Source organism: Calidris pugnax, unplaced genomic scaffold (genome assembly GCF_001431845.1).
Source record: "Calidris pugnax isolate Ruff unplaced genomic scaffold, ASM143184v1 scaffold38, whole genome shotgun sequence".
Lineage (NCBI taxonomy): Eukaryota > Metazoa > Chordata > Aves > Charadriiformes > Scolopacidae > Calidris > Calidris pugnax.
Window position 1 is genome coordinate 3,577,839 of NW_015090995.1, and position 14,695 is coordinate 3,592,533.

Genomic DNA, 14,695 nt, shown 5'->3' on the forward strand with positions numbered 1-14,695 from the left:
CCAGCAGCAAGATATTTATATATGTGTCTTGATAATTAACTGCTCCGTACCAGGAATACCCGGAGTAACTCTCTTAGAAGCTACAGTCCCTGTTTGACAGTCCACCTCTGTTACAGTCAGATATCCTTCTGCTTGTCTCACTGCCCCTCCATGAAAGGATATTCAAATGTCTTGTAGGTTTTTCTTTTTGTTTTGTTGTGGTTTTTTGTTTGTTTGTTTGTTTTTGTTGGTTTTGGTTTTTTTTTAAATCTATTTGAATTCATCTATGTAATTTCTTCTGTATGAAATGTTTTGGCCAGATTTCATAATCAAAATGCAGTGCCTGTTTTTCACTTGAGACTAGTCTGGCAGCGGGTTTTCTAAATTGTGGAACATCACAGTCTCTTCCCCTTTTCTGGCAAGAGTCAGAGATCTAAGAGAAAAACAGTGCAGGGGCACTGTTTTGGGGCAGACTTTCTGGAATTTTTACTTTTAAAAGTACTTTCTCAGAGATAAAATTTTTACTTTGTGTCCATTTTATTCCCTCAAATGGGGAGTGAAATTGCTCAGCCTATTTTTCTTTATTATGCCTTACAGCATTTCCACTGAATGATAAAGATAAATACAGCATGTCTTTGGCGCTGAAACCGCGCCTCATAATCTGAAGAATTTAATCAAATGCATCATAAGTGTATAAACAGCCTCTGATGGGCTGAGGATGTAAACCATTCACATACCTCTTCAGGGCAGCCACTGTCTACCCAATCTTGCCGGTGACGGTCAAATCCACTGGAGCATCTTTAAAGGATGAAATAGATAGAAGTTGTTGGGATGGAAATAGAAGGAAAACAAGAACAAGAAAGAAAGGGAGATGAAGAGAAGAGAATGACAGAGAGAATAAGTAAATGATGTGATTAAATTTAACATCCATATGATTTATGTGTTATTACTTTTATTCAAGGTGCTGTTGCTTGCAATATGAATCCATCATTTAATCCACTTCAGTGAAAGTCGCTTCAATGAATGACCCATTCTTTTCTTTTTTTATTTTTTTTTTTAATTTGCAATTTTTAAATAAGAATATCTCCTTTCCACTGGATAATTATTCTTAAAACCGTACCAAGCCATGGCATTTTTAAGTTTGATGTCAGCCATGTGGATGTAAATTGGTTTAATTACTTCTGTCCAACTTTTTAGCCATCAAAATTTAATCCCACCAAGGATGTAGTGAACCAGTCACTGCTTTTGTCAGGCAAGGTGATCTGAGACATCATGATACACATATAATGATGCGATCAATGTTCACTGATTTAGATAAAAGCTCCTTAGAACACCCTTCATGACAATTAGAGAATACTATACAGCTGATTCTACCTCCTCACTAGCTGCAAAAATTGTGTTCTATGTATATTTATCAAATTGTGTGATAACCTGTTTGCAATATACTTTCATATTTGCAATATGTAACAAAGAAATTTTAAAGCAGCTTGTAACACTTTAATAGAATGATTCCCCTGGCAATCCCTGTCTCACAAGAGTGGTATCAGTGTTTGTACAGTAACTTAGAGTTTCCTAGACAACAGGTAGAATTACAAACAGAAAGCAACATTAAAACAGCAAGCAAATAACTAAACCATGACGCCCGTCTTTGAAAAAGATTCTCCCAGTTAGGATTTTTTTTATTATTATTTGGTTTTTTTTTTTTTTTTTTTTCATTCATGTCAGCCTTTGGTTGAAAGCCACCGACTAGGGAAATTTAGCTGTCTCATCCCTCTCTTGCACAGCAGCGGAAAATATTTGGCCTGTGACGTAATGTTCGCCATTATGTTTCAAATATTTGAGATGGGAATTAAAAATCCGCTAAAAAAGAAATAAATCTCTAGTTATCTTCAAACTATTAAAAAACTAAATCAGAGTGTTTTAAATAATCTTTTCATATTCATCCAGGATCTTGTGAGGAAAGCCCTGAAAGTCCACAGATCCTGTAGGTACCAACTGCAGTCATTTTTCCTGAGATATATCACAGATCTTTCACCAGAAAAAGATACAACATGTAGACATTGTAACTTCTGGAAAAGTAAGGAGTTTTCCCCATTTTCTTTAAACACCCAGCAGAGCCAATTTGTGAAGAGGCAACTTTTGTCTAATAGGTTAGATAACCTGATTTAGCATCAATTGCCATGCTGACAGAAAATGAGGCAGGCTGTCTCCAGTGCCCATCTCTTCCACCCTTATACACTTTGTTCAAAAAGCTCCCAGGAAACAAGGCAGCTTGCCCCAAAGCCTCTCCACCCTTAGCCAGTCGCTCCATCTGTGCAACTCAACTGTTCCCTGCACCCTCAGCCTTGGGACATTGGAGGATTTATTCCCAAATGCATAATGTTAAGATTCTCAAACAATGAGGGTCATCTCATTGTTGGATCAGAAGCACCAAAACAAATAAATAAGAAAATCCAACAACAAAAAAAAACCAACTACCAAAATATTACAGCACAGGACCAAGTTTTCCCACTGACCATTGAGAGGGGGAACCCAGGAAGGAAGAAGAGCTGTGTTGCTTTTAAGCCAGCAAACAGAATGGAAAGATCTGAGCAGGAGAAAGCAGCAGCAGCAGTAACTACCACTACTTTAACACAGCACCCTTCTTCACACCCTCCAGATTACAAACCAGACTTGTAATACCATCATTCAGCTACAAAAACAGCACCATGGCCTCTCCCTCATTTCTTCACAGTCCTGAACAGTCCAAACTATACCCTATTGTAACCCCTAGAGCTACCTATAGCAGATATCACTATAGATTTACTATGTGTGTTCACAGACTATGACCCAGACCCCTGTCCCTGAGCAAGCCAGCTCTCAGCAGCGAGAAAAGGCGCAGCTACAGAAACCTATTACTACTTGTCCTCAAATCGCAGCTGTGGTTTTTTTTTCAATAAATCTGGAATCCTATTCCGGAGCCCAGGATCACTACAGTACAGACAGTATCTCTTTTCAGTTAGAATTTTGACCTAGCAAGCCTGTCAATCACCACCTTTGTCAACGCCAGCAATCCAGGCATAATCAGTGCCACCGCCCTGAAAAGGTTCAGGTGCCCTGTTCTTGGAAAGCTGAGGTCTCTGCTCAGTCCCACTCCACGTCTGAAACTATATTAGGGCTCCGTTTATTTCTGACTTCCAGTTAAGTAATGATACTTGCTATCATTACCTCTCCACCTACAGCGTGGCAAGCATTCAGAATATTATCCCTTCTTAGCAGGCCACGTGGTTCTACCGCAAATAAAGGAGTCATCTATTATGTAGGCATCTCAGGGAAATGAGTTTTGTGTATGCTCAAAGCATTTAAGTGACTTGAATTCACCACCTCTCTCAAAGGTACAGCTGTTTCCTTTGCAATAGTCAAACTAAAGAAACTGGTGATTAAAAACTGTAAGTAGGAACTTGCAAAGTTCCTTTAAAAGAACCTTGATGCTGCCAGGAAATAAAGAACGAGTGAAATACTGACCAGACTCTATCTTGCTACCTCAAGAAGGGCCCAGGGAAGAGCTGTGGCCACTGCTTTACACCTTCTTACAGGAAAGGTGAAATGGTGTTAAGCAGATACAAGATTAACATTTTATCTTGGTGTTAAGTCAAGTCCAAGTCCTCTGTTTTTCACTGCTCTTACAATTTCCAATACATTTCTGAGCAAGTTTTGGATTTTTTTATTAAGTGTTTCCTAGGTAGCTTGCCTTGCCTTCCCCTCACTACGTCTTCAACTAGGTCCTTCCCTCACTGTTTGTTATCTGTTGCCACTGAAGCCTAACCAAGAATTTTAAAACATATTTATAGTTGCTAGCATTGTTTCCTGCTTCCCACACTGCTTATTGGATTCTTAACTATCACTTGTCAAATATACTGTACCAAATAACTATGGGTTCTGTTCCAGAAACACTTCTGATTTGTGACCCCACACTCCTTTGTGGTTGTGTCGAAGCATTTTATCACACACATATTTCAAACATTTCAGGCAAGATGCATTTTTTTGTTATTATGTGTACATAAATATCTACATTTTCACTACTTGAGCTGTCTAAGTAATTTGTTGCAAGTATTTCTGTTAGAATGTTTTCCATACAGCTGAACGAACTGTGGCTGAGAGGACAATCAAATGATATTCTCGCATCATAATACACAAAAAATGAGAAAAGGTTCAAACAATGAAAGCTAGATCTAGTACTAAACTCTTTATATATATAATGCCATTTGCATTGCAGTTCTTAATTATTAATTATGTAATTTTGCCTCGAATTCTTTTAAAAAATGATTTAATAAAGTAGAAAATGCAAAAATACAATGCAAATAACTTAACACCTGAATTAATGTAAAGGAGTTACAAGCCTCTCTTTGTTACTAGTAATTGTACAAAACATGCATCTCACGTGGTACACTTAAACCTTCAAAATTCCATGTTTTGTAAAGGAACCAGCTAAAGCCAAATATATTCAACTTCTTTTCTAACAATGGCATCAGGTCCCACATGATTAATTTTCTGCATTGGCCAAGTCACCACTAATTTTTTTCTACAGTAAGAGATGGAGTAAAGATTATATCTGAACTTTAAAGTGGCAGGCTGTATGTAACATGCATAATTTGTACACACATAGTAGAAAAGAAAGCACATGCAAAAATATTTTTTTTTCCTCATTTTTTTTCCTCATTGCCTTTATGCTCACTTTGCCCTTTTGTGCACAGAAAAAAAAAGTTACTGGAAAAAAGCACTAATAATCAATTTACAGAATGATCTTTGCAGATAATTTTCCACTTTTTTAGTTTGTTATAGCTTATACTGTTCACTTTTTAAAGTTAGCATAGATGCATTCAGGAGTTATTATACAGGGATAAATTTTTTAAAATCCACTATAAGGAAAAACAGAACAAAGATTAAAAAACATATAGTTTGAGCAATACTTGATTTTCCTGGTAACTACAAAATTGAGAAATAACTATGAGTCAGTGTGCCTCAAAATTTTCTGCATCGCTGAAATGTTACTGTTTGTTTAGTATGAGTTACATTTTCTCCAAAGACAGACGAATATGAACACACCCTTAAGGAGAGAAAAGTGAGCTATTACCGATTTATGATTTAAAGATACTATAACTCAGAAATGTATACACTGCAGCTTTAAAATTTTAATTCTCATGATGTTCATTGCTAAGCAACCAAGTTTTCTTACTAAACACCTCTTTCAGCACAGTCACGACTGACTAGTAGAATTGATAATGTGATTCAGAGAAAAGAGTGAGGCAAAATTATCTGAATTTTGTTCATAAAGGACCAAACAGAAAGCATCTATTTACTTTTGCTGGTATTAAAACAGAAGCATATCTGCAGCAATTAGTATTATCTGCATTAGTAAGCAGAAGAATATCTGCTTTCTAATAAAGTACTGTAATACGGAAAACACTTGGGGATTATTTAACAATTACTATTCAAATGATAATGGCTATTAAAGAGCGGTGCTGGAAATACTCTATTCAAAGCCTGCTCATTTCAGCAGGACCAAAAGAATCAGAGAAGACAGGGTGAAAGAATGGACTGAACAACTTTTGGTCCCTTCTGACACTATCTTCCCACCACCTAAGTGTGCCCTTCAAAGGGCAATTATACGATGCACACATCTGTTACGAGGACCAGCCTTATTGTATTAATTAACTCCTTTCATCAACTTTTCAGCAGCTTTACTTGTTTTCTGTCATTGCAGATATTAAAATACAAAATTAAAAAAAAAAAACAACAAGTATTCTCTCAAATATCTGTCTCACCTGGATAATAAATACAGATGACAATGATTCTACAGTGCTTATTTTAAGGAGCGGGAGGATTGTTACCCCAAGTATTCTCTCAAATATCTGTCTCACCTGGATAATAAATACAGATGATGATGATTCTACAGTGCTTATTTTAAGGAGCGGGAGGATTGTTTGTTTTCCCTTGTATATTTTTGAGATACATGTAGTTAATACGTAAATTTTTTTTAATAACACTCCAAGAAAAAAAATATCTAACTGAATACTGACACATGAAATGGTAACATCTAGGGGAGTTCCATACACACAGTGAAGAATCAATATTGCAAATTTCTCCTTTTGTATTTCTTAAACTGTAAAACAAACATCTTAACAAGAATTTTAAAACCTGGCATGTTTTTTATTAAGCAAATGAAGTTATTCCCTCTACGGCTTCAGCATGAAGTATCTCTCTTTACTCTTCATTTCACTAATTTGTCACTAGTATGCTCTGCTGTATAGATTCCTCCCTGTGAGACAGGCACACGGAAAGAGGCATCTTTCAGAAAAAGGCTGTTCTAAACAAAATTAGCCAAGTCTTTGATTCCTGTGGTGACTTTTACAGCATCAGAAGCTGACTGAAACACACAAAGACATACATCCAAACTAATTTTCCTGTAGTTAGCTCAGGCATTAAGAGCAGCCAAATAATAGCAACATGGAATTCAACACAAACTGCATAAACCTAGCATGAGCCCAGCTTACTTGTTCTACAACACATGAAGGAATTAACCCCATTTTATCATTTTCACAACTAAACAACACATAGGGCTGCTATACTCTAGATCGACTACAGCTACACCTGGTGGCTGCAGTGTACACAGTGTATAAGCCTCCTGACACAAAAGCTGACAACCTCCTGGTTACACACATGGTAAGAGCCTAAAACCATGGAAACAATATGAGTAGACAAAGAGAAGTCTTTTTAAAAATGATTCAGTGTTCAGAGATGCCACATATAACAGGATCTTCACCAGGATCTACAGCACAGACCAGAGGTTATTCTACAGACACATCCTCACAGTATGTTTTTTGTGATCTTTAAAAACTTCTCCAGCGTGGGACTAATTGTCACTTTAAAGACATTACAGTTTGGGCCTGCAGCACACAAAAAAATAAATAATAAAATGCATTGCACACAGTCTTCAGGAACATGACAAAGCAGTATTTATTAGGCAGTAGCTACTGTCAGAGGACACAGCCAAAGAGCAGCTCAAGATGCAGAGATGACACTGGACTTGAGATCAGCCCTTAATTTTGAAAACTGCATTACTACAGTGCTCATGAAAAAAATGACACAACTCAACACTGGTGTTTTCATGGCATTGAAGACACAACGTTCTTGTTGAATTCTAATTTCAGGAGCAGTACAGATACTACACATCACTGCTTGCTGCTTTGAATATTTTCTGAGGCAGTGAGCTATTTTATCTACTGAGAAAGAAGCGCTTAACGCTGACAAAGTATATGAGTCACAAATAAAAATGGTAGTTTCTTCTCATTCTAATTATGCACTTAGGTGGTACACATCTGCTGGGACAGATTCACAACTGAAGAAAAGCAGAAAATATTCTAATATTAACATTTGGGTATTTTGGAATGGATTAAAAAATTGGAAAAGTTGCGCTGCGTGACATTATGTGCAATTCTCTTTTGTCCTTAATAAAAAGTTGGTGATTTGTAGCTATTTGCCTCTGTGTTTATACACCTTCAATGACTAGATTTCCACGTTTATCATTATTTTAAACAGAGATAACAGGAATACATTACAGCTTACACACACATACCATAATAATACATATACTGCAATTCAACAGGAATTAATCACTTTTACCAATTTATTTTTTGAAACTTAGAACGGATTATTTTCAACATGTAACAAATGCGCTAGCTTAGCAAATTTAATTTTCATTTACTGTGTCAGTGTTGCAAGACTATAGGAAAACAGAATAAAATCATCTATGTAGAAAATTTTCCTATTTAAGTTGGCCATTTTGAAATTAAAGTGACTCTAAAATGTGATGCTTTTGCAAAAATACAGTCAGTTTCAAGTGCACCTCTCAGTAATGTCAACAAGATCATATGACCAAGCACTCTGGGTTTATCTAACAGAACCTAGAATAAAGAATTCTGCCCTTTTATTCCTTTTAAAACTCTATTTTGCATAGTTTTAAGACTGTCCTATTAGCAAACAGCAGTCATATAAGCATCAAATCACTGACAGATGTATCGCATATATATGATGATGTAACTTCCATAAAAAGACCAAAATACTTAAGAGTCACTCAGTGAAGGAAAACAAATGTATCAGGCTTTAACCAAGATAAAAGCAGTGGGCTTTTCATGCAAATATCTGGCATTTCCATCACTTACACTGCTTTGCTCACTGAGGAGCAAGGAATCGTCCTCATTTAAAAGGAATACTCCTATTTTAAGATACTTAAAATGAAATTATGTTCAAATACTTTTTCTATTTTTTAATCCAATAAATCAAACCAACTCATTTCCCCGTTCTAGAAGAGACGGTTTAAACCAAAGACCTGAGCACGGATTTGCAGCTCATTTATACATTTAGAGACATGTATAATCACTATTCCCAGAGTATGCACTAAATCAAATAGCATTTTTAACAGAAGCGTTAAAATGGCAGATCAGAGTTTTTAGTCCCTTGATAATTAGAGCCATATAAATGACAGCATTTTGATTCAGTTTAATGGGTTTTTTTCTTATCTTACTATGTAATGTCAGTCTCAACACGATAATGGGAAGTTTCAACACTGTCACTTTGACGAACACAGAAACCTCAAATTTACACAAATCAGAGGCCTAATATTGTATAGTCTTTTATCAAGCCAAACTCAAAACAACATCAAGAAAACCACTTTTTCTATTCATTATGACTTCTCTGAAGTGAAACACTGATATCTATTGTCTAAAGTAAAGCACTAGCAGTTAACACCAGTAGTGAACATCTTGTCCTTAAAATTAATATTGAAATCACAATTGAAAAATAGCCTACTGGCTATTGTTAGTGATTTTAATTTAGAAGCTTCCTCCTTTGAGTCAATTGAGACATATTTTAAAAGAAAAGCAAATTTGCCATTTCTGTTTCTGCATCTCTCTCTCCCTCCCTTAACTACCTTTGAAGTAGAACAATAAGGACTGTGACTTAGCACACTTCTGGTACTGAGGCAAAGCGCAAAGGAAGATTTTCAGCGTTGACTCACCAGTTAAGATGAATGTAATCATCATCACCACCCAACCTTGAAGGGGAAATTCTTTCTTAACAAAATGCTGAGGGAACACTTGTAATGGTAGAAGAGGTTTAGCTGCGCAGAAAGGACTGAATTTGAGGAATCCACACACCAGAATACATAGAAATAGCAATGACCTTTCTGATCTGTATCTTTTTGTGCCTACGTGTGTCCTGTCTACACAGAACAGCAATGGAAAAAACCCCACCATTTACATACACACACAAACGTGGATAGATACATGCATATATATACATAAATTCAATCCGTCAATATATCACTTGATACATTTCACAGACCAATTTAGAATAGTGAAATAGAGTTTTTCCTTCCCAAATGCTGCAAAAACTTAAGTCACACAGTTGTTTTTCCTCACCAGCTTCTAGTGCACTGTCCCTGAAATCCCTTTACCACAGTTGGCTCAAATGATGATGCCTCACCTTTCATAAAGGACTCGGAAATTAACTTAGAGACCATTTCAGACAATGTCAGGAAAAGAAAAACATTATCCTGTTAAGAGACAACAGGGAAATGAGTAAAAGCATTTCGATTAGCTAGAAGTTTGAGAAACCACGGCCACTTCTGAAAATCCAAAATAAAACCTATTAAAAGCTAAGGTCACAGTAGATTTGGAACATTAAGTAGAACAATGTATTCTTTGCTGTGCAAATATGCAATCAATCCCTAGGTCTAAATCTACAGCCTTTATCAAAACTAAACCTGCAAAAAAGTCATTTTGCGTCGGTGATGACTACAGGATTTAATTCAAAACATATGATAGAAACAGTATCATAGAACAGAAAACCTGGTAGGAAGGTACCCATTTTCACCTCATTCTTAGCATATTGCGGAGTTTTGTTAAACTGAAAAATTGTACCAAGAAACTACAGTATCACCTCAATGTTTGAGGTACTTCAAATTTATTTCAGTGAATACTTCAAATAACCACTGATATCAGTATTAGGCTGATTAATATTAAAAAGCTGTGTCTAGCATGTCACACAAATAGAGGACTTGAAATCGCTTATGAAGTAGTCAACTACAAATCAAGTATGAACTGAAGAGAAATGCAAAGGCAGTATAGAATTTAAGCATCTTACCTCAAATTTCATTCAGTCACACTCATAAGTACAAATTCAAAGGGACAAGATGGATATGGTTGGAATGATAAATAGAGGAAGTGGCATTTTAACTTTTTCTAAAGATATATGATTTGCGTATGGAGTTAACCGATTTGATGACCTAGAAAGAACAGGTAGTGCCGAGCTGAAGGAAAGTAATAAAATACAGGCCAGACATCTGAAGGGAAGCAAATGGAGTATTTCTATTGTATTAGGTATTCAACCATACCTCCCAAGACAGGAAAAAAAAAGAAAGAAGTAGACAGTAAATACGAATTCAAAAAAAGGTGTTCTAACAATAATATATATAGTACCTCCTTCCACCAATCTTCTCTTTCTAATAATCTTAAGCAGTTACAGCCAGCATTATTGATACTCAAACGTCTGTTGTCCCTACCAAGGCAACATTTACACTTCAGTTGGCATCATTATGTAAAATAGGAGCAGGAGCATTAACCCCATACAAGATTACTGGTTAGCAATTCCGTATAAACTGAGATCACGTATTCAGTACTAAAACCAAAGCAATACACTGGTTCTCCTCATCCATGTTCTGATAGAAGGCCGTTTGGTACTACCTACTCTGCAGATCTAAATGACTCATTAATGCCCTGGGAACAGGGGAAAAAAAGAAAAAAAAAAAAAAAAAAAAAAAAAAAAAAAAAAGAAGTAGTTGCAATTGCAGCTAAGACAGAGACATATCAAGAATGTAATGCATCTTATCATCTTAATTTACACCCATTCTAATTTTGCAATTGAGTATTCAGAAGTCTATTTTGATGGACTAAACCAAATATCTCATCCAGAAACAGTCTTTGAGAAACATGAAAAACATAGGGTATTCGGTTTCTAAAGGTCTCGATATACTGGGTGGACCCTCACACGCTCTGCCATCCAACGAGGCGGGATGTATACTCAGTTTTTAGGACACATGCTTTCCAATAGACTGAAACAACCCTTTAGAAGCTATTAAAAGAAAATGTCAGAAGCAGAGAGATACCTCACTCAGTAAGGATCAAACAGTACCTTTACAGAAAGCAGCACGAAGCGCTTAAAGGCATCTTGTGCCTTCAGATTTTCACACCTGTTACCTTGCTGTTGCAAAACCAAGGCAGTCCATTGCTAATTAGATCTGCTTTGAGCAAAGTGTTGCTCTAGATGACCTCCTGAAGTCCAATCCAAACTAATTTTTCTTTTATTCTAAGATTCCTTCTTTCTTATCATGACAACACTGCTCATTTCCAAGGTGAAGAAGCTGGAAAGTTATCTTCAAGAAGAGAAAAAGCCTACCGCTTTACTTTTGAAAATGAAAAACAACAAACCCCTGTTCTCCAGCAATTTCATCTCTCCCTTTCTAAAAGGAGATCTATATTTGGACTAGGGCTGAGAGAGGAAGTTTTTTTGGTGTGGTGGGTTAGATTGTTTTAGAGGGTGGTTTTTTTTGTTTGCTTTTTGTATCTGGACAACCTAGAAAGGGAAAGACTTGGCAGAGAGTCTGAAATCAGTGTTTGACTTAAAACAAAAAAAGAAAGAAAAAAGAAAGGGGGGTAGTGTCAGAGGGGCAATCACATGTGGTTTTCAGTTTAAAATTCTCAGTTTTGACTGTATGTGATTTGGTTGAGTTGTCTGTGGGCTCATATACTAAAGGAGCATATATGCTAAATTTCTTGTGGATGTCCTTACTAAAAACAGTTAGAGTTTAAACTTTTGGCTTTAGTCTAAGGTTGATACTCTGTCACTCTTACAGCATTCCTCTCCAGACAACTGAAATAGAAGTTGACTCAGATAATCAGAACAGATATTAATCTTGATGAGGGGACTCTCCAGAGGGACTGAATGTGGAAAAGGAGCTCTTACATTTCAGCTACGTAACAAACAAGCACCTTGGCCTATGCTAGGATTTGTAAAAGGCTTTAGTTATATTGTTCCATGATATCCAAATGAAATTCTAGAAAAGGCCCACAAAAAACCATGTAAAGCCTAGGATTGTACCATGATATCCAAATGAAATTCTAGAAAAGGCCCACAAAAAACCATGTAAAGCCTAGGTTTTATGTTGACATGGTGATTTAACCTGCTTTGCTAGCAAGCAATGTCAAAAATAACTCATATAAGAAAACAAAATACAATAGCTACCTTTAAAACTCAAAGACACTTAGCTGAAGTACTTACTTAAATACAGAAAGAACATATATCTTTGAATCAAAACCACCAGCTAATGAAGGGTTTTTCTTATTATGGCCAATCTCACGAATAAATTGTTCACTTCAGAACAATAAAACTACATCTTCAGAGATGCTATACTGCTTAGCTCTGCATTTCCATGTCTCCTACATACACAATACTACATATCATGGCATCAGAAAGCCTAGCTCTGTAAAGGTGGCCATGGTATTCTTACTTCCAGATGAACTATCTGTGTTACCGTGAATATACTGTATCTAATAGAGCTTTTCAACAAAAAGGGACAATTTACAGGAAATTAAAAAAAAAACAAAACAAAACAAAAAACAGACATAAAGAAGAATTTTAAAAATACCAGTATTACCACTCAAACATGCTTTTCATTTATAATTCCTAGAAAAAAAGAGCCTTTTACAAAAAACTTACAAAAAAATGTTAGTTTGTATATATAAAAATATGTAGTTGTCCAGCCACATACACATGGCTCTTCAAAGCTCCTTATGTCTAGCAGATTCCATGATGGAAAGAGGATAGGTTTCTCAGGGATGTATGCGATGCCTAGGCAGCATTACAGCCATTTTTTTTTTATTTTCATTTTTTCTACATTATGAGATGGATAAATCAATATATGAAACTACTTTACAATATGGCAACACCTGGAAACTTCTTCTGAGTTTATAAATTACATTTCTTCACCTTTCCAAGTCCTGCTTCTATTCCTGAACTTACCTGCTGCCTTCCTTATTCCCAAAAGCTCCAATGCTTCTGCTCTTGATGTAAACAGTAACAGAATGCAAGTGACAGAAGCAATTTGTTTTGTTTCTATTATTCACAGATCGATAGTAGAATTATAAGTATTTTTAAAAAATGACATTTCAGTTGCAAACTGGAAAATGGCTAGGAAAGTCAAAACCAGTAGATGTCTACAATGGAATAATTTGCATTGGAAAAGGCATCCAGAAAGATCAAAGAACAGAAAGCCAGAACTTACCTCATTCACAGCAGCTGACAGTAAGAATTTACTTTCTTACTAGTTCATCTGCATATAAAGCATAATTGGTATCTATTCACCCTCTTAACACCTTTTGTTTCCAGTCTTTCTGAATAATGAGTTTGGATGCCACAGATTTTCTTTTTTTTTTTTTTTAAATACATCTTAAGGAGGTCATTCAAACGAAATTGACTTCGGAAGCTTTACAGATTGCTTCTATTAAAACTCACTAAGCATTAGATCATTTTAGAAGACAAACACATCACGGGTCCAGAAAACGTCAACAGCCACAGGATCAGTATATGGAAAATATGTCACAGTGAAGAAAAGACCTATTGCAAAGGCAGTTAAATTGTTCTAAATGTGAAGATGACCTTGACGTTCCCACTAACCCATTTTCCCAGCAAGAAGCAAATATAATTTTATAAGTGACACTAGCTTCCCTTGTGAAATACACCTTAGTTCTACATACCATAGTCCATTTATAACATCTGGCAAGCATAAGATGTGTCTCATCAATAAAGGATGCCTCCTATACAAAAATGACTACTTGACAGACACATCCATTTCAATAAACAAACATACTGAGCATAAGAAATCAGATTGATCACACTCAGAATCAGATGGAAATCAGATGAATCAGATGCTGCACACTCCCAGGCACTCAGAACTACTGATATGCATAATGGAGGCTCATAAATGACCAGTATTTTAATTTTCTTTCTATTCCTACTTCCCATTTATGACAACACATGCTTAATCACTGAAACGCATTGCAAGATTTAAAAAAAAAAAAAAAAGTTTAAAAGTATCACATATATCTCAATAAACCCGAATTCATTTAGACCCACATTTATCAACTTAGGAAGACATAATATCGCTTTTGATTCAATTTTACTGTTTGCTAACTTGCACAGAAAATACACAGCTCATGTGAAATACTGTCTCCAAATGATTAAATTACAATTAGACAAGCAAACAGCTATGAAAAACATTTTTAAATGAACCGATCAGTAAAAGTATCTCAAACCTCATGGACACTGCAGTAAGTGACCAGCTCCTTATTCACATTTGCACTATAAAGCAAAATGGAAGGATGCGAGTAGCGATCGCCAGGTAACCCCCTAGAGAAGTAATTTCCTTATTTCACCACCTGGCTTTCGTTAATGCAAGTTTCTCCCCACCCTTCCCAGGTCAGACCCCCAACACCTCCCTATAGAGCAGCGCGCTACGGCAGCCTTGGCAATCCCTCCTCGGCACCCGCAACCATCGCTACGTGAAACCAGGCGAATTCCCCCCGTTTCCTACCCAACAGCCCAGGCCATGGCAACCGCCTCC

General features: G+C 36.2%; 1 protein-coding gene across 1 annotated transcript in view; it reads right to left on the reverse strand.

The window, feature by feature from the left end:
* Positions 1 to 14,683, reverse strand: part of ZC3H12B (zinc finger CCCH-type containing 12B) — a 42,694-nt gene extending 28,011 nt beyond the window's left edge. Inside the window, exon 1 of the mRNA XM_014955160.1 lies at positions 14,666 to 14,683. The gene's annotated coding sequence lies outside the window, so the exon portion shown is untranslated. The remainder of the gene's footprint in view (positions 1 to 14,665) is intronic.
* Positions 14,684 to 14,695: the final 12 nt, after the last annotated feature.